The sequence below is a fragment of the Ruditapes philippinarum genome, unplaced genomic scaffold (genome assembly GCF_026571515.1).
Source record: "Ruditapes philippinarum isolate M1 unplaced genomic scaffold, ASM2657151v2 ctg383_1_1_1_1, whole genome shotgun sequence".
Taxonomy (NCBI): domain Eukaryota; kingdom Metazoa; phylum Mollusca; class Bivalvia; order Venerida; family Veneridae; genus Ruditapes; species Ruditapes philippinarum.
This window is the reverse complement of record NW_026852668.1, coordinates 1-25,774: the sequence shown is the minus strand read 5'-3', so window position 1 is coordinate 25,774 and position 25,774 is coordinate 1.

The following is a 25,774-nucleotide window of genomic DNA, read 5'->3' as shown; positions in this document are numbered from 1 at the left end:
TGTAACGGTTTTTAAAAACGTTTCTGCTACATCTAAATATCTTTTAGTATTATCCGAGTGTATGGACTCAAAAAATATATTATCAATTGAACCCAATCTGTCTCTTTTAAAACTGGTCAAATTTTACGGTATTATAAAAAAGACAAGGAGTGACATCCGCCATTTGCCGCAACGTTTTCGGCATGAGTTTATCCCCTTTGGCTACAATTGATTACTATTTTTTCAGAATTTTGTTCCCGTTATTTTTGTCAACTATCAGGTATCGTCCGGATATAACGTTAACGGTTTATTGTTTACACGTGTTGACATGTATAGGCGGCATTATAACGGGCGTATTCGTGTTTTGATTTGTTAACATGGAGAAAACAGACACTTTAGTAATATGGTCCAACTGATTTTGCCTAACTGAAAAAGGGAATATTAAAACATGATCCATAGATAAATATTTTAGGCACTCATCTGGTATTCATTACTAAAAAAATTAAAACAAAAATCAAGCATATCAAGGGGAATAACTTACGCCGAACGTTGCGGCAAATGGCGGATGTCACTCCTTTTCTTTTTTCAATATACCGTAAATTTGACTGATTTTTAAATTAGCAGATTATATTAAATTGAGATTAGATAATTAAAGACCACCCGCTCGCATAATATGAAAAGATATTCAAAGGTCGGACAAACAATATGTAAAGCCGGTACGGATTCGGATTTATGCGCCGCAATATGCGGTCCTGTTCCAGAGTTCCTATGGCATGGAATACAAAATGATTTATAATAAGGCAAAATCATTCACCCGTAACCACACAGATTTGTTAAGTGATACTATACACTGGAATGAGTCGGGCAATCATAGAACTAATAAAATATGAGTTATAAGGCAAACTCTTTCAACCGTAACCATCCAGATTTGTAGTAAAAAACATTACAAAGTCTTCATAAGGGGTCCAGCAAGAATTTAAATAATAATTAAGAATTATATAGCAATAGCACTCAACCGTAACCTCACAGATTTGTAGTGTAGGCGATATCAAACACTTTTGAGAGGGTTCGGCAATCATTGAACTAATAAAAAGGAGATATAAGGTAAACTCACTCAACCGTGACCAATCAGATTTACACTATAGGCGATAAAAAAGCATGTACAAACTTGCACCTTAATGCACCTTACGCGCTTGTTTCTCTTGAACGAACTTTAAGTTGAATATTCAATGACAAGCTTGTAATTCAAATATTATGCACGCTGAAACAGATGTGGCGAACTACGAGTTGAAAACAGAAGTACAAGCCTGTGATTCAAATATTATATATGCTGATCTACCTCGGCCGAACTACAAGCTGAATACACAACTATAAGCTTGTATATTGCTTGTTATATTATCTGAGCCGAACAACAAGCTGAAATATTGCTTGTTGTAGTATCTGGGCCGAACTACAAGCTGAATACTAATCTACAAGCTTGTAATTCAAATATTGTGTATGCTGGTGTATCTGGTCCGAACTACAAGCTGAATACCCAACTACTAGCTTTTTATTCAAACATAACGTATGCTGATGTATTTGGTCCGATCTACAAGCTGAATACCCAAATACTAGCTTGTAATTTAAATATTACCTATGCTAGTGTATTTGGTCCGAACTACAAGCTGAATACCAAACTACTTGCTTGTAATTCAAATATATCGTATGCAGGTATATTTGGTCCGAACTACAAGCTGAATACCCAACTACTAGCTTGTTATTCAAATATTATGTAAGCTGGTGTATTTGATCAAAACTACAAACTAAATATCCAACTACAAACTTGTAATTCAAATATTATGTAAGCTGGTGTATTTGATCAAAACTACAAACTAAATATCCAACTACAAACTTGTAATTCAAATATTATGTAAGCTGGTGTAATGGTCCGAACTACAAGCTGAATACCAAACTACTTGCTTGTAATTCAAATATATCGTATGCAGGTATATTTGGTCCGAACTACAAGCTGAATACCCAACTACAAGCTTGTAATTCAAATATTATGTATGCTGGTGTAATGGTCCGAACTACAAGCTGAATACCCAACTACAAGCTTGTAATTCAAATATTATGTAAGCTGGTGTATTTGATCAAAACTACAAACTAAATATCCAACTACAAACTTGTAATTCAAATATTATGTATGCTGGTGTATCTGGTCCGAACTACAAGCTGAATACCCAACTACTAGCTTGTTATTGGCGAATTACAAGCTGTACTACGATGTATCATGTACAAGCCAACTTCACATACCTGTCGATGTTTACGGTATTATAAACAAGAAGTATCTTTAAATAAAGTTTCCTTTTAAAAGGAAAGGCTTGCACAGTTGTGCCTTCATCTCAACCCTTTAAAATTGTTTTTTTTTTGTTTCAATTCATTATCACAATTTTTTTGAATTTTGAATTACGGTATTTGTTTATCATAAACGGTTTATTTAGTTGTTGTTTTTTTGTTGTTTTTTTTTAAAACGAATATTTTTGTCAAAACGATTTGAAATCTATTGTCTATTTTATAAAACTAATTAAGAAAATGATCAATCGTAAAAATACTAACGTGGAGATCTATCTATACAAGTGTGCACATTTCATTTCCCCAATTAATAAGCATATATCAACTATGTTACACGATCACAAATACGATGCGCTATCTGTAGATCAGCACGTGGCAAGGTTAATGATATGCATGAGCTATTTTTAGATTACCTCACCAAGAAGTTGAATTGCGTTCAGTAGATCTAAATATAACTCGATCATGCGTGATTTGGTAAGCAGGACCACCCTTTGAAGACGAAATACTACTACAGTCACCATTCTCTATTGTATAAAACTAATACAGACAAAAAAACAATTATAAAAGAAACTTTTGCGTCTTGAAAAACAATTGAAACGGAACAATTTCGTTTATAATTTATTACGGTTAAAACCGATAAATCAAGTAAAAATAGAAATCCTATTTATATAAACAAACTGGGATTACCGAAGTAACTAAAATAGCTTAGATTTCCGTAATATAACTTCGCCTGATTCCGCTGTATGACGGAATCGCCCGAATTGTCACGATTGCAATCGGAACTACATCGGCTATTATCATTAATCCGAAGAGTGACGGAAAAGGCCGAAAAGTTGCGATTGGCACGATTGCAGCTGGTTTCCCGTTCAATCATGCACTAACAATTGGAAACAGGAAACCACCTTACCGGAACAAGTTATTCAAAACAAATGGCTTGCAGCCGTGGCTGCAAGCCAAAAAGATACTCGGCTGAACTAAAACTTGTTTATTTGCATATCGTATCTCAGGAAACATAGATATGGAATCATATATGATATTGAGCCTATTATTGAATTTTACGTTTACATTTATGAAATATTAAAATCATATGCATATGTTTGCACATACAAAGTATTTTAAATAGAAACAAAATTACAAATGTAAGTAAATCCTTTAAAAGTAAAGAAGAACTACAAACAACTATATTTATTTCCTTTCGTCTCAGTTCATTATTTTACCGTCATGTAATTCTTTTCTTTCTATTATTGTGAATGTTGTTTTATCTCTAAGAAAAATATTTAAGTTATTGAGATATGAGGAAATTCACTAACATTATGTTTATGCGAGTCAAAGATATAAAAGCTACTTGACATTGGTTATAAATAAAGAGCTATTGTTAATTGATTTATTGGGAGATCAATCTACTACATGTATTTTGTTGAATTGCTTCAGTTTTAACACCTCATGTTAAAATTGCGGTCGAAAGATTCTGTTGTTAAAAATGTTACAGTATTCGGCAAATCATCATTCTACTCAAACCTACATAAAACTGATTGCCTTTAAACACAATAGAACCAACTTCTAACAGCAAAAGTTCGGAATATCAGGGTCGATGGTAAAAAAATGTCAGAAGTGCAATCAAGGTCGTAAAAAAGAAAGGAGCTATGGAGCTATTTTTTACCAAAAAAAAAACCTACGGAAAAGACAACTTCAAAATGATAATACTATGATATAACAACATGAATGGCCTACTTAATTATTTCGAATAATTGATGAAAAGTGCAATTTATGGTTGAATTTCATTTCCTGCAAAACTCAGTTCGTTATTTATTACCATTGCACTTAACAAATGACCGTAAATAGATTTTCAGACTTTCTCAATGTGAAGTTCATATCTATTTATAGCTTTCATGTACAGCAATAAATTCATACATAACCCACTGTGTAGTGTGAACTACAAAATAATTAGTAATTTCCTGTAGAAGATACAAATGTAAGAAATAAATTACAAAATTTAAAGTTTATTTTTTATTTTGTCTTATATATATGAAATTTGTTCACGTTCTCATACATTAATATCACATACTGAGAATCCCCGAATGGGAAACCAATATAGACCTTTTTACGACGCGGTCCGTTGCTATGAAAAATCGACCGGAAATAGTATTTCCGCGCACATGCGCGATCTGGGTAGGGCAAAAAATGCATAGATATATAAAAGAAGTTCATAGACAATTCCAAGTTAGTTTAAGATAGAAGGTAGAAAATTATATAAGATAGCTTTAAACAAAAATAGAAAAGATTCCTATATAGCTTTGTTGCCAAGATTGCCATAAAAAAGCATGGAAAAGGAAATTGTTAAGAATTCCCCCTTGCGATGGGCCCGCTTATGGTCACGGACCTGACATTGAGATTTTTTTTAAGAAAGTGTGGAATTATATCTTTTATTCAAATGGGAGTCAACTTAATTGTTGTTGAAATAGTTCATAAAAAAGATGAAAGAAATTTTATAACATATGAAATCGAGGTTAATGAACATTCTGAAAATAGTCAGAACAGGCCCGGTGATAATGCATTTTTAGTGTTCAGTTTAACTGATTTTATCCTTTATTTGACTGTGATGCAAAACAGATAATTTTTAAGTCACATAAATATATTTTAAATATTTTTTCTTCAAAATCTTTAAGGAAAGTGAAATAATACTCATTTTATCCGGTTCCTCGTAACACGTGTTAATATTTTTAATGCAAGTCACACTAATTGTCACTTCACAAATCAATAAACATTGATGAGATCGGTATATATAAAAGTTACTTAAATAACGATTTTCATAATTGTACGTGATGGTATTTATACATTATCTAGCTGGAAACAAACAACCACGGTCGCGTGTCAATCTGTTTGACACTTACCGCCTGGCCAATCCAAAGGGTGTGTACAATACACATTGTGTAATATTATGCAATACAGGGAAAGAGAATAGAAAGAGCATAGAAAGAGCATCGAAACACGAGGCTATCTGATTTGTACGAGGGGGCGTAGCCCCCGAGTATTAATCAGATTGCCGAGTGTTTTGATGTTCTTTCTCTTTTGTATCATAGTCAAACATAAAAACATATTTCCTGTTGTCACAATATGAAACCCCGGAAAAAAGTAACCAATGAACGAGCTTCTGAATATGATATTTCTGTCGCTTTCCCTTTCTCTGCCGTCGCAATATGTAAACCCTAGCAAAAATGAACCAATCAATGGGCATGCTCTGGAGTGCGGGTAACTAATACCTGCAATCCAGTTAACGCACTGTGCATGTATACTTAAGGACAATGAAAACGCACGCCCGCATTATATGCATTTTGTTACATGAAAACAAAACATTTATGACTCCATTAGATATATATCATAACTTTAATGCAAAACGCAAACTTAACAACTGAAAATAACTCAAAATGTTTAAAATCAAATGTACACCAGTAAATCGAAGAACCTTAGGTGAAAATCCCAAAATCACACTTTTTCATCACAGTAATGCAAACTTAAAAAAGGCAAAAAATGAAAATCCAAAACAAAGTCACTCATAAATGTCTATTCGTAATGTCACCGTCGGGATCTTTAGAAACGACAATATCCTCCATCAGGGTCTCTTAACAGATTTACATCGTCGCCTCATAGACATTACGGTGCGGATAGTCGCCTGTGGAATCTGACGCCAGTCAGCCTGTAGTGTAGTGCGAAAAACGCTGGTGAAGCCGAGAAATTGTAGACCGACGGACACCAAAACGGTTGGCGCTTACAAAATTTGATTGTAAGATAGACCAGACTGAATCTCTCCTAAATCTACCCAGCGGTTAATTATTTGTACAATTTGATAAAAGTATTCAATAGTGTTTGAAATTAAGCACCTTTTATAGAGGAAAAGTGTGTATATGCAATTTCAATGTGAGCTTTACGATTTCTAAATCTGACCATTGGCATAGTTTAATATTCATTTTCATAAAAAATTGAATTGCTCATTTGTGTCTAACATTTATAGAAAGGTGTGAAAAACAACAAGTTAATAATTAACAGTTTAAAAAAATAAATCATTTCATTTCATAAAGTAACCATGAATTGATTAAAACTGTTTTCTGTTGTGATCTTATCACAATTAGCCAAAAGTGTTACTTTTGATTTTTCGGGTACTGTCTTTATCATGCAATAACTTCATTAAAATGCAATCATTTTTCATAACTTTGGTATCTAAATGACCGGAATGCATTCGGTTTTATGAAACTGTTAAAAAATACTAACAGGAAATATATTTTCCTTGTTTAAACTTTTATATTTTCCTTGTTTGTTCCGACCGTGCGTTTTCATTGTCCTTAAGTATATATGTATACGATTTAACTCGGACACATTTTCAACAGAAAGGTCCCCAAACTATGATACAATAAAATTTAATCTTTAACACCCTGCGAAACCGTTTCGAGAAAGGACGTACAGTTTCCGAAGATTCCAGATCTGAGCCTATCATAAATCGGCCTTGGGATATGCCACCTAGTGCGTTCGTCTGCTAAACAAACTCATTAAAATTGCAGGGGTATTAATAATAAAAAAAGATAGACTGACAAATTGTATAAAATTCGGTTGTCTAAATGTAAATGGACTGAAAAAACGTTTAAAATTACCCTGACTTTTGTGATATGATTAAAATGTATGATATTTTCTGCATCTTGATTGTACTGATATTCACGAATTCGAAAACCTAGCTAAAACGCCGTTTCCGGTTACTTTCTGTACGTAGCTCTGGGGAATTCACCTAATTGGAGTGTAATAACGAACTCTATGTTTTTGGCTTTTTTTTGAATTAATGTGAAATTAAACAGTTAATTTTTTGTAAGAAAATAATTAAATAGCATTGTATGAATAATTCCATACAAAAAATAAAGTAAATACACAAGTTTACGCAGAAAATATCTTTATTTATTATGGAAGATGCCACTACGACTGTTTTAATTTTATTGATTTTTTATTATATAAACCTTTTTTTGTTTTAGAAAAAATTGCAATAGATATTAAAGGAATATTGATAATTTTCAAACACATCAGTTGTTTTCACCTTAAACTGTAAAATAATGATAGAAAAATAGAAATATCATGTAATTGTGTTATGTACTTTATTTGGTGTAATTCCCCGGAGTTAAATACGTAACGTACGCAAAAACGGTGTTTGGCTAGGTTTTCGAAAATGTCAATAGAAGCCAAATATAAACGGAAATCTGGAGGCTTTAGAACTTTAAAGAAAAACTTTAGAACCTTTTATTGAAATAATGCAAAATAACTCGGAATACGTCCTATGGGTTTCTATTGATCATAGTTATACGAAAACGTGCGAAAATATTATACTCGGTGCTGTTTACATTCCGCCGGAGAACTCCCGATTTTTCAATGAAGATGATTTAAATAATTTTGGAAATGAAATAACGCAAATGTGTAGCATTAGCAAATATGTCCTCTTAGCTGGAGACACAAACGCCAGAACTGCGAAACTAAAAGATTTTCTCGCTACGGACCCTTTTTTAACGATCTGTTCGACATTGAGACTTGATGGTATACGGTATTTTTTCATATATGTAAAAATTGTTTTGAAAACCATTCTTATCGTTGTAATAGATGTCCAATTCGTGTTTAAATATTAAAATAGTGTTTACAAGAGTGTTTACAGGGGCGTATCACGTTGGGGGCAGGATCTGACCCCCAAGCGTCTGTGTCTAAAATAGCAGAATGTTTAGCGACAAAAAAATATAGGTAATTTCACCTTCAGAGACGTTCGGTCATAGATTACGTTATATAGCCACGGCAGACTGTTTTGAATACGTCACTAATTTTGAAATAAGTCAAACAGATGCTCTTTTATCTGATGGGCACAATGTACTAAACTGGGAAATTAAGATACATGAAAATGAAACACATACGCAAAACAATAACGAACACGCTAAAAACTGCACCTCCCCGTGGGAAGGTGGGTCTTTGGCATAAATTGCTCGAAAATTTTATAAATGGTAAATTTTTCATGGTTATAAATAATATGTGTCGTGTATTTCACATAATGGAGCTGTCTCGGCGTCATTCATTTCCGAAATAGGGGTAAGACAGGGTGAAAATGTGTCTCCTGTCCACTTAAATGACCTCCAAACTTATTTACAGAATAGTGGAACTGTTGGGGTAGAATTATTCGATCATAACGATCTTACTTTATGGCTTAAACTTCTTGTTCTTCTCTATGCAGAGAAGTTAGCTCCAAATAAGCTTGAACAATTTTAATGATTACTGTAAAAATTGGCATTTAAAGGTGAAAATAAACAAAACAAAAATAGTAATTTTTAGTGCTCGACAAACTGGGAATTTTAGAGTTTACCTAGGAGATGAAAATATTGAGATATCCGACTATTACCATTTACTTAGGTGTGACATTCTCTAGCAATGTTTCCTTCCTTAAAGCTAGAAAGCACGTAGTCAAATAAGCAACTAAGGCAATGTATTTACTATTTACTAAATCAAATAACTCAGACTTACCACTAGATCTTATTATTAAACTATATGGAAAGCCATGGCTGTCTGATATTGTTCTTTTTCAATTTATGTAACCATTTGGATAATATATAAGTTCACTTCAACTATATATGAATTGAAAACACCTTCTTATTTAACCGGAATCCATTATATTAATCCACAGATACAATATATGAAACCATACCGTCAGTGTATGAAACAGAGTTAGCAATATATAAGTTGATTTTCTCATATATGATTCCAGTTCTTCAATATATGGTACCAAAGTAGCCATGTATGGAATCAGATATCCTTATATGAAACCGAATTATCAAAATATTAATTCCTTTTTCAATATATGAAACCATTTTATCAAAATATGAAACCTAGAAATATATAAGTTGGTTATCACATAATATGATACGAATTCTTCAATATATTGTACCAAAGGAGCCATATGTGGAACCAGATGTCGAAGTGAACTTATATATTATCCAAATGGTTACATAAATTGAAAAAGAACAATATCAGACAGCCATGGCTTTCCATATTAAACTATTTGACCACACTGTTTTACCTATTTTGACATATGGATCGGAACTATTTGGATTTGGAAATTTAGATATATTAGAAAAAGTTCATAATGAATTTCTACGTAAAATAACCAAATCTCGCAAATCGACCCCCCCTATACATGCTAATGGGCGAAAGGTATCCAATATCTATCATAATTAAAACTAGGATGATCTCATTTTGGAATCGTCTCATTAAGGGGAAAGAAAACAAAATATCGTTTCAACTTTACAGATATATGACCTAATCATGAGTTTAAATGGATCTCTAAGATAAGAGACATTCTTAATTCCGTTGGCCGCCCTGATCTTTGGTAAAACCAGACCCAAATAAATCACTTGCATATACATAAACTTATCAAACAAATACTAATAGATCAATATAATATTAACAGTCTTGGTACGCGCAGCTTCAACAGTCAAATAAAGGGTCAAATTATAAAAGTTTTAAAGAAGATCATAAGTTTGAAGAATATTTTAAAATTTTAGAGCAATCGAATTATATTTCTTTATTCAAATTTACAACATCAAATCATAAACTTCCAGTAGAAATTTGGAGATACGATGGTACTCCTTATAATTGTGTAGCGACAATCAAACTTGTACCTAGCAGCATAACTTGTTACATTGTAGTTTTTTCGGGAGACAAAGAGGGCATTTTTCCAATACACGAACGCGAACTTTCGCTGAAATCACTATTAGGGTCAAATAACATACATGTTTTAAGGAGCCTCGTGAAATTCATTGATTCTATTACAAAAACTTTCCAATAATCCTAATGCCTCCATCAGTAATTCAAGATTTCATCTAATATTTCTCACTAGTTAAACTGTTTGTTTCCTTTAAATTGCGTGTTTAATTTTTTTCTCAACATTTTCTTTGTATACAATTTCCTATTCACAAATGAAGTTATTTTTCATAAAACAGATGTCTGTTATTGTTAGGAATACAAGTACATTTATCTATATCACAGGAACTTGAAATTTTATCAAATAACCAATATTAATTATAATATCCAAATATACCCCCTATATACGTTTTTTATATGATAGTGGGGTATATTATGCATATTATCGTTAATATTGATAGAATTTCAAGTGTTTTTTTATATATAATAGTGGGGTATATTTTGCATAATTATTATAGTTAATATTGATAGAATTTCAAGTTCCTGTGTCTTTATGTAAATTTATAAATTGCCATTACTCACATTTTACTGACAAAGTCTTATCCAACATAGTCCCATTGGTTCATATTTCGATTTTTCCCGATGCACGTAGTAATACATTATAAATCTATGAATGACATTCCTTTCAGTTGTAGATAACTGTTATGCACGACTTTCACGTGCAGATTTACTGCATGTTTGTGCTAATGTTTATACCTAATATCGTGCTATACATACATACAGGTGCGTATTGTGTTGTATACCTGTTCAAATTATTACAATAGACAACCTCCTTATTTTTATTTTTTTCAAATGTAGTTACACGTAGAATAATAAATTAATAGTGTATATCGATTTAAAGTAAACAAACCCCTGTTCGATATATCATTCAATAGTTTAGAAAAGATATTTTTTTTTCTAATTTAGTAGTTTTTTGTGTGTTTTTTTTCCTCATTGACAATGTACTGTGTTAAATGATTATATACTTTTTTTGTTCGTACCGGAACTATGCATTCTCTGTTATATAAAAATTGTGATATTGTATTGAAAAATGCTTGGGTGAAAATAAAAGATATGTTCTGTTCTGTTTAAATTTTAATTAAGGATGAAAAAGTCGTCTAATGATACCTTAAACAGACGTCTTTTGTATGCGCCTTTTGACCATTGGATTATTAGTCCTGCATATTTATTATATCTGTTATAAATATCAATTGACGTTTTAAGTACTTACCGCTTTAAAGCTACATTAAATAAAAATGTAAAAATATTTTTCCGTCGGCCTAAAAACCAAGCATTCTACAGATTCATTAACCTTTTTAATAGTCTTGTTATAAATCTCATCAAATATTGTTCATAAATTAGGATTTTAAACGGAAAACCCCACGGTAACACTTAAGTTCGTATACGAATTTTAACATGCAAATGAAGATTATAATCAGCTTGTGTATGCGCTACGTCACAGTGTTATACATGTAGCTGCTATCAGGAACACAACAAATATGAGATTTTCTTGTGCAAACACATGTTAACCGTTAAACTTCACGGTGCACGAGGCCTGAGGTTCAGTAAAAACTAATCATCTCATAAAAAAGATTAAATTTGTATGAAAACATCCCTTACAATGCGGAAATATACCGTTAAATTAGGACTGCTACTTATAGTCATTGTTTGTTGATTTAATATTGATGTACGGATGATCTGAAGGCGGAGTTTCTCATGTAAAGAGATATTGTACTTCCGATTTCGCCACAATGAGGTTGTCCATTTTTGGGGAGGCTATGCCGACCCAATGTTAATAACTGTCTGTCAAATCTTACTGCCGCGGTAATCAGGTCAAAAAATAGTACCTTGATTTTTTCTAAGCTGACTAATCACTCATCACAGACATTTACAATATGAAAATATTTTCATTCTTTAATTTCATATCTGCAATTTGTAAAGATAATAATTCTCTGAAAAATTCTTGATTTTTGTTTAAATCACTACTCCGTGACGTCATACTGCCACGGTAATCAGGTCAAAAAATAGTACTTTGATTTTTTTCTAAGCTGACTCATCACTCATCACAGACATTTACAATATGAAAATATTTTCATTCTTTAATTTCATATCTGCAATTTGTAAAGATAATAATTCTCTGAAAAATTCTTGATTTTTGTTTAAATCACTACTCCGTGACGTCATACTGCCGCGGTAATCAGGTTTAGGCATATTACGTACGTCTGTATTAAATAGTTCTGGTATGAAAACCCTTCAAAATAATAACTTTATCCATATTTTTTTAACAAAAAGCATAAATGAAAATTTATAAGTAAATGCTTTAATTCAGTGGCAAATATTCTTTATTATTTTTGATAACAATTTTCCAATTACTACGCAGCGACCAACTGTTTATGACGGGTCATTAACTAGAACGTTGCAACTACGTATTCTCAATATCATGCATGTGCTTTTGTTGTTATAAACTATTAATAGTCCTTAATATTTTTTAATGACAAATAATTGTAAACTGTCGCTTACATCAGAGACATGGATCATGCTTGATAACTAAGGAAAACTTACTTATTTGTACACCCCAGGAGGCTGTACGCGGAAAACGCTCATAAACCGCTAAATCATATAGCTGTTTAGTAAATATTTTGCATACATTTAACTAAAAATTCACTGATGTGATGAACATATAGTTTAAAAAAACATTTTATTCTTTAACCATTATCGCCGAAAAAAAAACTATTTAACTACAAAACCCCTAAGGACCTCCGACAAAATCCCAGCACAATATTACATTTTACATTAGCAAAATAAAAAAAAGCAATACTTATATTTTCATCTTACATAATTCATTAATCAAACTTTTAACATAAAAGTATCTTTGGTAATTGACAGATCCCTACTCTGATCTTTTATTTGTATAGGAATAAATTTAAACATGTGCTCTTTTGTTTAGGAATATTTGTAGTGAAAGTCTTATATATTCACTAATCTCATAATTAGAATTAGACAGGTCAGGAATTTATACAAACAGTTGTTTAGTTAACTATGCTCATTTTAATCCCAATAGAAACATTCAAATATTTGTGGTAAAAAACATGACCAAAGTACCTAGTAGTCGTTTACCCGGTGGTGATCCCATTAAACTGATTATAGATTCGAACTGATTAGAAAACACAAATAGAAACATGTGTTTCCGTACAACAAAATCGGAAGTAAAGTGAACAGTTAAATTGACAGAAATATGTGGTCAAATATGTTTTAACAAGGAAATAAGTATTCAGAGAAAGACGCAAGATCAGTATGACCCGTATTGTGTAATTAGAAAGTTTATTCAATTCTAGGGCATACATCATAATTTGATAGTCCATTTGTAATAAAATTCAAATTTTCAATACAGATTATGAGATACATAAAAAATATTAAAGAATAAGAAGCTTTAATTAAAAAACAAAAACAAAAAAAAACAAAAACAAAAAAAACCGCATACATATACAAATTACTTACAGTCGAGCATCGGGAAGTCATTAACATATCTTACGAAACTTTAATTTGAAACCGATATTTGCTCGCGTTGAAGTGATAAATTTTTATGGTTGTGTTCTAAAAATAATGGGCGGCATAAGAGGAATTTCTTATTCATTTTACAACACTTGAAAAATTACTACAGAAAATGTGATGTTGTTTTGTTTTCAACAAAAGTGTGTGTGTTTTAAGTTTATTTATACTCGGCGCCGGAATAACCATATGTCCGAGATTATAGCATCTGGGACGTCTTTTTCAAGCAGATTCTCCTGGAAGCCCATTCTTCGTTTCTTTGGTGGTAAAGGAGACGACAATACCGTCAAGGCATCAACTTTCTGACTGACGACAACAAAAACGGCATCTATTAGCGCCAAACCTCCCGAGTAAGTCACGACAGGTCAACCAATCACCTCTGGTACTTATGATGACTTGACTATGACCTTCCGTGTGCCTTCTCCGCGACGTGGCACGCCTCTGGAGGTATTTGGAGAAGTTTCAACAAAAACTTCCAAAACACGCCATTTTATAACACCATTCATAGCACTGACGGCTTCGAATGTTCTCATCTATTTGCGGAAATGGTCGACAGGGAAAACCCTACGTAATAACCGCACACCCTGTTAACAACAGATTTTCCGCAGTATATATTTCAAGCTAGTGAGGTTTAAAATACACGTAGAATCTATCGATTAACTACCATAAGTTGGTTGAGTGTTGAGTGTTGGCGGTAAAAAAAGAAGATATAACTTCCTGATCAATTTTCACTTAGGTTGATTCAGTTTGAATAAGCTTTGCAGAGATGTATTTTTTCAAGAAATATTTAGCTTTTAATATTATCCGACGCCGTCAGTAATGAAATGGGATTAATTTTCTGAAACGTGATTTTATTCGAGATTTGCTTCTGAAGAAGACAACCTTCTGTCCGTAGAGCATGAATGTTAATACTCATCACAAGACAGTATCTTATTGATCTCAATTATGGTACATCTAAACGTGTATAATTTTTATGTTCAATAAAAATGTTGCATCACTGCAGTTGTTATTATCATTCAATAATATTAAAATGACATAAAATATTTATGATGAACAGTCCTAGAATATTTTGATAAGGAACCGTCAGTTGTAAAATGTTATTGTTATCTGATAATGAACAGTCGTCATACTTGCTGGTATGTCATTTATTATTGACAGTTTAGGTTTTTCAAAATTTGCATGATTAACAGTCCGAATGTAGACCTTAATTAAATGTTCTGGAATATTAACAAAATGAATAGTCAACCTCATTAACCTATATATATGAATGGTTGAAACACAACAGTAAGGATAAATAGCGCAATGTGCATATCTTTTTATTTTGGTAGCATATTTTAAGCAAAAAGAAAAGAAACTATAAGTCTGAAACATTCTCTCATAGCCTCCCCATCAGTACATTCAGTGCTTTGATTTATCATGCCATTACTATGACAACTGCCTGACAAGAAAAGCATTGATGCAAAGCATCAAAGGGCGACGCCAAAAGAATTTGATCCAGGTTTGCATCTAAATACTTAACAAAAGATGTGTACTTTATAGCAGTACCATTTCATGTGACCTGGAGGCTTGGCCCAGTTTATGTTGAAACTTAAACCAAAAAGAATAGACTCTGTCTTGCCAAGATGCAAAGACAATTTATAGTCAATAAACCAATCTTAAGATTTACTTTACCAGATACAAGGATACCTGAGTCATCATCATATAATGACAGGCACAAGTATCACACCTGGGAAGAAAAAATATGACCAGATTAATAAAAAATCTGTGTTCATCTTAAAAGTGTCAAAAACCAAAAAAAATATGTAAATAATGACCCCCTTTAAAAATATACTGTAAGCTAAGTCAAAAACTGTTCAAATAACAACTTTTATTGATAAAAAGTTTAATTCCACAATTTCTTTATTCAACTCTGAAGAGTACTAAATTTGCTAGATTCAACAATAAAAGTTTCCATGAAAATATTACAAAATGCTCTTGTCACTAGTTTTCGCGACTGTCAGGATTTAAAGCCAAAATGCAAACTGAAAACAGCCTGTCATGGCTACTTATATAGACTCTGAAATGGCCAGGACTGTCACAATTGACCAATCATAACATTCCATTTGGCCTGGCAGTCTGGCAGGAAAGACAGGAACTTCTTAAAATGGCAGCCATATTGACAGGAATAATTTAGAAAATGTAAATTAACAAAGTTAACAAATAACAAAATATGCAGTAAACACTTGAATTACATGCTTAACTTGATGCAAATAAGATCTGGACCAAAAACAATCATGGTTATAGCCATAGAAAAATGAACTATTGATATAAAAGATTCCAAGTGTCAGGAATTTGAATTTTCCCTCCTGACAAACTTAGAGGTCATACCGGTCATCAACATTATTATGAAATACAGCAATGCCAGCTAAATATTTGGAAAGAAACTTATGTCTTAGGTAATTAAGGATTACATTCTTTGTTCTTACATGTAAAATGGTAAGTATTTGTATATGTTTATGAAAATACATGCATTTAAAGTTTTGAATCAAGGTAGACAACTCTTGTTGGCCATTTTTATGCCAGGATAAACAAAGTAAGTAAATAAATCATTTCTTGAAGTATAAACCTCCTTAGTGTGCCTTATATAGTCCTAGAGCCTCAGAATGTCCTATATCATGGTCTTAATTCCTTCATTTACCAGAAAATTATCTAAACACATAAAATCAGCAAATATGAATGGCTGAGGCAAGTTCAGGAATCCTGACAGGTCAAGTTCAGGAATCCGGACAGGTAAGTGTTAAGCATTGACTGAAAAGTATTACCTCACTTGTCAATAAATTATGCTAGTTTGATGTTCAAATTGTCACAAAACATAGTTTTTTAAAACTGATATATTCATTACAAGGTCCTAAAAGTAATTTAGTTGATAAACATTCACAGTCCCTTACAATACTATTAACTTTAAGTATATTTTTAAAGGGGGTCATCATTTACATTTTTTTTGGTTTGTGACACTTTTAAGATGAACACAGGTTTTTTTATCAATCTGGTAATATTTTTTCTTCCCAGGTCTGATACTTGTGCCTGTGCATATAATAAAAGCTTATTGCTCATTGACATATATTAGACATAAAAGAGGACCTAAAATGAACATCAGGGGGACACCATAGGTATTCAGAGAGAAGGAGTACCAACCACATTCACCAGCTGCTATCAGAGATAAGACTTGAACCATGCAAGAACGTCATTACATATGGCAGATGCTTGAAGTTCCATGAAGAAGAAGAAAAAAGAACTTCTTCATGTGCAGTATAGTGTGATCAACTGTACCTAATGCTTTTTGTAGATTTAAAAGTATCACGCAATACTGCCTTTGTCCATTTCAAATTAAATGCAATCTATTAAATGAATCAAACATGTGTCAGTTGAAAAACCCACTTCTAAACCCTGACTGAAACTGCCTGACCATGACTCGAACCCATGACTTTCAGAAGATCAACTGAGCTATCCGGCCGGCTACACATTTTCTCTTTAATAATGAAACAGTTCTAAACCTAAACCTTTTTCCCCACTATATTGATTAATGTACTTGAATTTCTGATGTTTACAGAGCATAGTAAATTAAACTAATGGTTATTTGCAGTTACCAGGATAAGAAAAACTTTCAGCTTGACCAGAACTCAAACCTGTGACCCACAGAATAATGTACCGCGGCTGTAGCGATTGAGCTATCTGGCCGCTTACACATTTTCTCCCCTAAATAGTGAACAGTTCTAAACCGTGACAGATATTTAGATTTTTAAATTAACAGATAATTAATTCTTGATTAATAAATAAGAAAAAAAAAACCTTACATACTCATAGTCTTAATTAAAATAACAATTTTATATAATTATTATTGTATAATTATTTTTACTAAAAAGGGCTAAGACAGTTATTGGTTAACTTGTGCCATTATTTATAACAGGTCAATTTGAAAGTGAGTATAACTGTGCTAATACATGTACAATATCTATGATAAGAAATTTTATGAAGGCTGATTTGTATTTTACATCAAGGGCACCGGGCGAAAAAACATGAAAATGCAACAAACGAACCACTTTGTGGTAGATTGTATTTTCATATTTTCATCTGGCGCCCGGTTACTTTTTGTACTTTGTTGGTTTTTCATGTGGCACAAATCACCCACTATAAAATTTTAGTGTACAAATTTATTCAAGGACAAGTAACAATCTACTATCTAATGTAAAGTCTGTTGTCGGGTTGACTCAGGAGACCTGGAGGTTGAGACCGGTGTCCCTCCATTACAAATAGATAAGACAGAACCTGTCCTTTTCAAACTATGCACATGTTAGAAAAAAATTAGAATAACTATTCAGAACATGATTTTTGAGGCTTTATCAATTATATTGCTTGATCCAAGTTTCAGGACATTTTCAATCAATACATGTATTATCATTTATAACTTTAAATGAAAGTCTCATCCCTTAAATAATAATGACATAACTGCAACTCTTTAAATTCAGAAATATTATAAGTCTCATCATACCAATATACTAAGATATAAATGTATGCACATAACATTAATAATTCCAAGTTTCTAAAAATGTTGAGAATTGAGTACCGCTCAAGCCGGTGCTAGGGGGCGTGAGGGATGTTGCACTTATTCATTATCCCTCATGTACAGACTCAATCAAACCGAGTCTGCAATTCTTATGTTATTTTGTTGTGATTAATGCTTCCGAGGGATCACTTTGTTTCCAGAATTTTGTACTTCACAACAGCAGGTGTCAAGTGCTGTGTGGCAGCCGTAAAAAGTTGCCCCGTACTTCACTTCAGTGTTGTTATATTTTCTGGTCCTTCGGGATCATTGATGCCAGCACTATAAAGTGTTGAGAGTTGAGTACCGCTCAAGCCGGTGCTAGGGGGCGTGAGGGATGTTGCACTTATTCATTATCCCTCATGTACAGACTCAATCAAACCGAGTCTGCAATTCTTATTGGCGACGCCGGTGAGCGGCGTCGTCTTATATGGAATGCTTTTTATTTTTGCCTATGGAAGGAGCTGTTATTATTAGCAGTTAATTTCATGTTGAGTTAATTAGATTTATTTTGATTCGTAAAAATCAAGTAAACAAATATGTTGTTATATTTGTATTTAATAACTTTATATAAAAAGCATGTGCATTGTGATATTATTTTGACGAAATTGCAGGCTCAGTTTAACAGCTTGTCCCTTTAGCTTTATTGGCAATACTAAAACCCGGATTTCGAATATCGTTGTGGTCTACATTGATGCCGTATTCTATTTCATTCATTTATTTATTTTCAAAATTTTCCTACAAGAAGAACGTTCCCCTGCAAATGAGTATAAGGATAGGTAATGTAACTGTTGTAAACGATTATCCTATTGATTTCATCCATATTACGTTTCTCTATTGCACAGAATGATTGTTTATACAAAGTGTACCGGTATCCGGATGTTGAAAGCTATCCGATTTTCTGCAATAACTGCTGTCACATGTACATGGTCATCTATTTTTTTATGAATACTTAACAATTAATTTGCATGGCTTAATAAAACTGACTGAGCTGCAACATTTCGTAATTTTAATGTTTAGGGTGTTCTTTTGGGTTTTAGGTTTTCTCTCTTTTAAGGGGAAGTAACTCATGTTTACTAAATTATTTGTTCTTTTCTCTCTACTCTATCTTTAGTATTACTTACTATTTTTTGTTTTTTTATGAAATTTACCAGTTGTAAGGTCATCAAAAGCAGAGAGGCCCTGATGAGTGAATATTGATATATATTTTTACTGGCTTGATATACCCTAGACCAGATTTTTCTAGTTTGTTCAGTTGGAACATACCTATAGGTATTCTCCTAGAGGCATCTTCTAATCAGTATGTGAAATTATCATTTTCTATGTGTTTGTATATGAATTGTTACTAAAATAACCTTTGGTAAAAATGAAAGGTAGAATATTTAAGCTATACATATAGGTGCTCATTTTAAACACTTGATTACATTATATGGAGTTAGTTATACATTGTATAGTAAAGTCTAATGGAAGGTTAAAAGAGGGACAGTATTTGTTACTGTAAGAGATATGCATTTAATGTTTTTAGACACTAACACAACTTAATCTGTATGACATGATATAGACTATTATGAGATTTTTTTTACTTTTATACTAAACAATATCATGTACATTATTTTTTTTACCGCCTCCGTGGTTGACTGGGGTTAGAGTCGATGACTTCTAATCCAGTTACCTCTCTGGCTTGGGTTCAATCCCCGGGAGATGCTTTGGTAGTTTAGCGCGGAGGAAGAATGTCTAGTACTGGTGTAACTCTCCAGGAACGATGGTTAGGAAACTACCCGCCTATATGACTGAAATACTGTTGAAAAAGGCGTAAAATGAAACAAACAAACAAACAAAAACAAAATAGTTTTCTTTCTACAAGATTATGAATTCCTGTTAATAGGATGTTATATTTATTTTTAATGGAACCTGAGAATTATTAATGTAATGTGCATACAAGTGTATCATAGTATATGGATATAATGTGTATTTCTGTATTTAAAGACTTACAGTTATGATGGATGAGACTTGCATTTAAATTTATAAATGATAATGCATGTATTGATCAGTCTACAGGTTATAGTTCTTTATACCAGTGTTAGCTGGCTAATAATAGTATCTATAACAGAGTTTATATATTCTACTAGATTTGAATTCCATCCATTAGTACCAATGTTCATGTTAGGATTTCATATTTATTTAATAGAAACTGGAATTATTAATGTTATGTTGCATACATGTATATCTTAGTATATTGATATGATGACTGATGAGACTTATAATATTTCTGAATTTAAAGAGTTACAGTTATGTCATTATTATTAAAGGGATGAGACTTTCATTTAAAGTTATAAATGATAATACATGTATTGATTGAAAATGTCCTGAAACTTGGATCAAGCAATATAATTGTTAAAGTCTCAAAAAATCATATTTTGAATGGTTATTCTAATTTTTTTCTAACATGTGCATAGATTGAAAAGGACAGCTTCTGTCTTATCTATTTGTAATGGAGGGACACCGGTCTCAATTTCCAAGCTTAGGTCTCTTGAGTCAACCCGGCAACAGACTTTTCAAAGAGTAGATTTTTACTTGCCCTTGAATAAATTTGTACACTAAGTTTTATAGCGGGTGATTTTTGCCACATGAAAACCAACAAAGTACAAAAAAGTAACCGGGCGCCAGACACAAAGTGGTGTGTTTGTTGCATTTACATGTTTTCGCCCAGTGCCCTTGATGCAAAATACAAATCAGCCTTCATAAAATTTCTTATCATAGAAAAAGGGTTAGTTTTTATCCGTACAAAAAATAGATATTGTACATGTATTAGCACAGTTATGTTCACTTTCAAATTAACCTGTTATAAATAATGGCACAACCAATAGTTTACTGTCTAAGCCCTTTTTAGTAAAAATAATTATACATAATATATAAATTGTTATTTTAATTTAGACTATGAGTATGTAAGGTTTTTATTTCTCAATTATTAATTAAGAATTAATTATCTGTTAATTTAAAAATCTAAATATCTGTCACGGTTTAGAACTGCAGTTCACTATTTAGGCCAGAAAATGTGTAAGCGGCCAGATAGTTCAATCGCTTACAGCCGCGGTACATTATTCTGTGGGTCACAGGTTTGAGTTCTGGTCAAGCTGAAAGTTTTTCTCATCCAGTGACTGTATATAACCATGAGTTTAATTCACTATGCTCTGTAAACATCAGAAATTCAAGGACATAAACCAATAGAGTCGGGAAATATGTTGTGGTTTAGAACTATTTCATTATTAAGAGAAAATGTGTAGCCGGCCGGATAGCTCAGTTGGTCTTCTGAAAGTCATGGGTTCGAGTCATGGTCAGGCAGTTTAAGTCAGGGTTTAGAAGTGGTTTTTCAACTGACACATGTTTGATTCATTTAATATATTGTATTTTATTTGAATTGGACAAAGGCAGTATTGCATGATACTTTTAGATCTACAAAAAGCATTTGATACAGTTGATCACACTATACTGCACATGAAGAAGTTCTTTTTCTTCTTCTTCATGGAACTTCAAGCATCTGCCATATGTAATGACATTCTTACATGGTTCAAGTCTTATCTCTGATAGCAGCTGGTTGATGTGGCTGGTACTCCTTCTACTACTGCTCTGAGTACCTATAATGTCCCCCTGATGTTCATTTTAGGTCCCCTTTTATGTCTAATATATGTCAATGACATGTCTGCAACCTAAGCAATAAGCTTTTATTATATGCACAGGCACAAGTATCAGACCTGGGAAGAAAAAATATGACCAGATTGATAAAAAAACTTGTGTTCATCTTAAAATTGTCACAAACCAAAAAAATGTAAATAATGACCCCCTTTAAAATATACTTTAAGTTAATAGTATATTTTTAAAGGGGGTCATTATTTACATTTTTTTTTTTTTTGGTTTTTGACACTTTTAAGATGAACACAGTTTTTTTATCAATCTGGTCATACTTTTTCTTCCCAGGTCCGATACTCGTGCCTGTGATTATATGATGATGACTCAGGTATCCTTGTATTTGGTAAAATAAATCGTAAGATTAGTTAATTGACTATAAATTGTCTTTGTATCTTGGCAAGACAGAGTCTTTTCTTTTTGGTTTAAGTTTCAACTTAAACTGGGCCTAGCCTCCAGGTCACATGAAATGGTACTGCTATAAAGTACACATCTTTTGTTAAGTATTTAGGTGCAAACCTGGATCAAATTCTTTTGGCGTCGCCCTTTGATGCTTTGCATCAATGCTTTTCTTGTGTTATTTTGTTGTGATTAATGCTTCCGAGGGATCACTTTGTTTCCAGAATTTTGTACTTCACAACAGCAGGTGTCAAGTGCTGTGTGGCAGCCGTAAAAAGTTGCCCCGTACTTCACTTCAGTGTTGTTATATTTTCTGGTCCTTCGGGATCATTGATGCCAGCACTATAAAATGTTGAGAATTGAGTACCGCTCAAGCCGGTGCTAGGGGGCGTGAGGGATGTTGCACTTATTCATTATCCCTCATGTACAGACTCAATCAAACCGAGTCTGCAATTCTTATGTTATTTTGTTGTGATTAATGCTTCCGAGGGATCACTTTGTTTCCAGAATTTTTCTATTAAATAAATATGAAATATTGGGTATATAAAGCCAGTAAAAGTATATATATATCAATATTCACTCATCAGGGCCTCTATGCTTTTGATGACCTTACAACTGGTAAATTTTATAAAACAAAAATTGTAAGTAATACCTAAGATAGACAGAAAAGAACAAATAATTTAGTAAACATGAGTTACTTCCCCTTGAAATAAAGAAAACATGAAACCCAAAAGAACACCCTAAACATCAAAATTAAGAAATGTTGCAGGCTCATTTTAATTATGCCATGCAAATTAATGGTAAAGTATTCATAAAAAAGTAGATGGCCATGTGACAGCAGTAATTGCAGAAAATCGGATAGCTGTCAACATCCGGATACTGGTACACTTTGTGAAAACAACCATTCTGTTCAACCGATAAACGTAATATGGATAAAATCAATAGGATAATCGTTTACAACAGTCCATTACCTATCCTAATACTCATTTGCAGGTAAACTTTCTTCTTGTAGGAAAGTTTTGAAAATATATAAATGAATGAGCATCAATGTAGACCACAACGATATTCGAAATCCGGGTTTTAGTATTGTCAATAAAACAAAGGGACAAGCTGTTAATCAGAGCCTGCAATTTCGTGAAAATTATATCACAATGCACATGCTTTTTATATAAAGTTATTAAATACAAATATAACAACATATTTGTTTACTTGATTTTTACGAATCAAAATAAATATAATTAACACAACATGAAATTAACTGCTAATAATAACAGCTCCTTCCATAGGCAAAAATAAAAAGCGTTCCATAAAAGACGACGCCGCTCACCGGCGTCGCCAATAAAGCCTGTCTGAGAACAGCAACCTTTCTCAGTCAGTGACTTGAGAACACTATGTTCCTACGCCAGATCAGCAATGATGATGTTTATTGTTGGTATTGTTTAATTGACTTTGCTGAATATTTATGATAATACACAGTAAATAAATTGTTAAAGCAAATTGTACCAAAAATTGTGTTGTGTTATAAAAGTATTGGTAAAAACCCTCGGACTACTTTTTTGGCGTATAACCCTCTTGTGGTTACCGTACTTTCAGAAATTAGCGCCCCGAATTAAAAAAATAAGATAAAAATAAAATCAGTATAGAGGCATGATAAAAAGAATAACAGGTTACTGTCTTTTGAGAAAGGGATTTCTCAGACTCGGCTAGATATGGTCCGAAAGGGGCTCGGCAAGCCTCGCCCCTTCCAGGACCATATCTAACCTCGTCTGAGAAACCCTTTCTCAAAAGACAGTAACCTGTTATTCTCTATTTCTCAGTAAATACGAATCGCCCTGACATAAAAATCGATACCCATCATTACACATATCTGTACTATATTTGGTTGAAATTTTAGAGACCTATCTTTATTAGTATCTGAGAAAATTTGATTTTTATACGTGCACAGTTATAAGATTTGTTAAGTGTATTCGGCCGAATTTATCACAGCTGTCTGTATGTGCCATATACGTTTCTGCAATTTGGTAGTTAATGTCTGACCGTATATGTCACACATTTTATTTACACAGTAAACATTATCATCGTCATTTCTACCTACCTTCATCAACATTAATAATACATCATCATCATCATCATTATCATCATCATCAACAACAACAACAACAACAACAACATCATTATCATCAATGATCTATCATCATCCACGCCGCATTGCTTATCATTTTACCAGTAAGATGACAACAGTTACTGTGTCAATACACAGTGACTGGCTTTTTCGAAAATATGTGCTAAATATTTACCGGCGATTTGTTCTTGCTGTTTATATACTGCATAAATAAACACCATATTCTAGAACCAACAGTTAAGACACCATTTGTCTGATTCCGTTGCACGAATGTATATGTTTGACATTCAAAGGAAAAATTAAGTCTGTTTTGGTAAATTATGATTGAAAATATGCCCGACAATCATTTTTAATTTAAATATGCCCATTGATGAACATTTTTAAACAAATCCGACTTAATATCAACAGGTTGGTATTTTGTACTTTCGGTTTCTACAACCATAATAATAAATATATAAATAATGTATTGTTTGCTTTTGTATCTATGAATTCACTTATTTTGAACTTTAACTTCACTGTTGCACATTGTTCACCGGAAATTGCCGATCAAAACATCGAAAACGAAAGTAAAAAGGTGTTCGTCGATTTCACCCGAGGTCAACTTATTTCTTTATCAGAACTTCATCGATTTTTCCGAACTTAACAATTTTGTGAAGCTGAATATATTTGGTTTTAGAGAAAAAAAACGCTTTTTTTTGCAAAACGCAGCTCGAGTTGATGGGTGACCACTCAAATACAAGTAGAGGGAAGTCTATTTTTTGTATTAAAGACGGATTTTGATACAGAAAATGCGTTTTGGGCTTGATTGATTTAGTGGCAAATATCAACATCGTTCGAAAATGTCAACAAATACGCTACAATTTATCGCTTATTTAACAAAAATATTCAATTTGCAGAAAAAAAGCAAATAGGTAGTCATATATATAATAAGTCATATTATATATAATTATATACATGCATGTCATTTGCATGAACTCTGTTAAGTGAGAAACAATGTGCTATAAAGCGATTATCACACGTGCAATTGAATAATGTTGATACTGTTGAATATATAGAAATGTGTTATGAAGTAATAGCGTTTGTATCGTAGTTTTGAGACCTTTCTGTTGAAAATGTGTCAGGGTTAAATCGTATACATATACATGCACAGTGCGTTAACTGGAGTGCGGGTATTAGTTACCCGCACTCCAGAGCATGCCCATTGATTGGCTCATTTTTGCTGGGGTTTACATACTGTGACGACAGAGAAAGGGAAAGCGACAGAAATGTCATATTCAGATGTTTCGTTCATTGGTTCATATTTGCCGGGGTTTCATATTGTGACAACAGGGAACGTGCTTTTATGTTTGACTATGATACAAAACAGAAAGAACACCAAAACA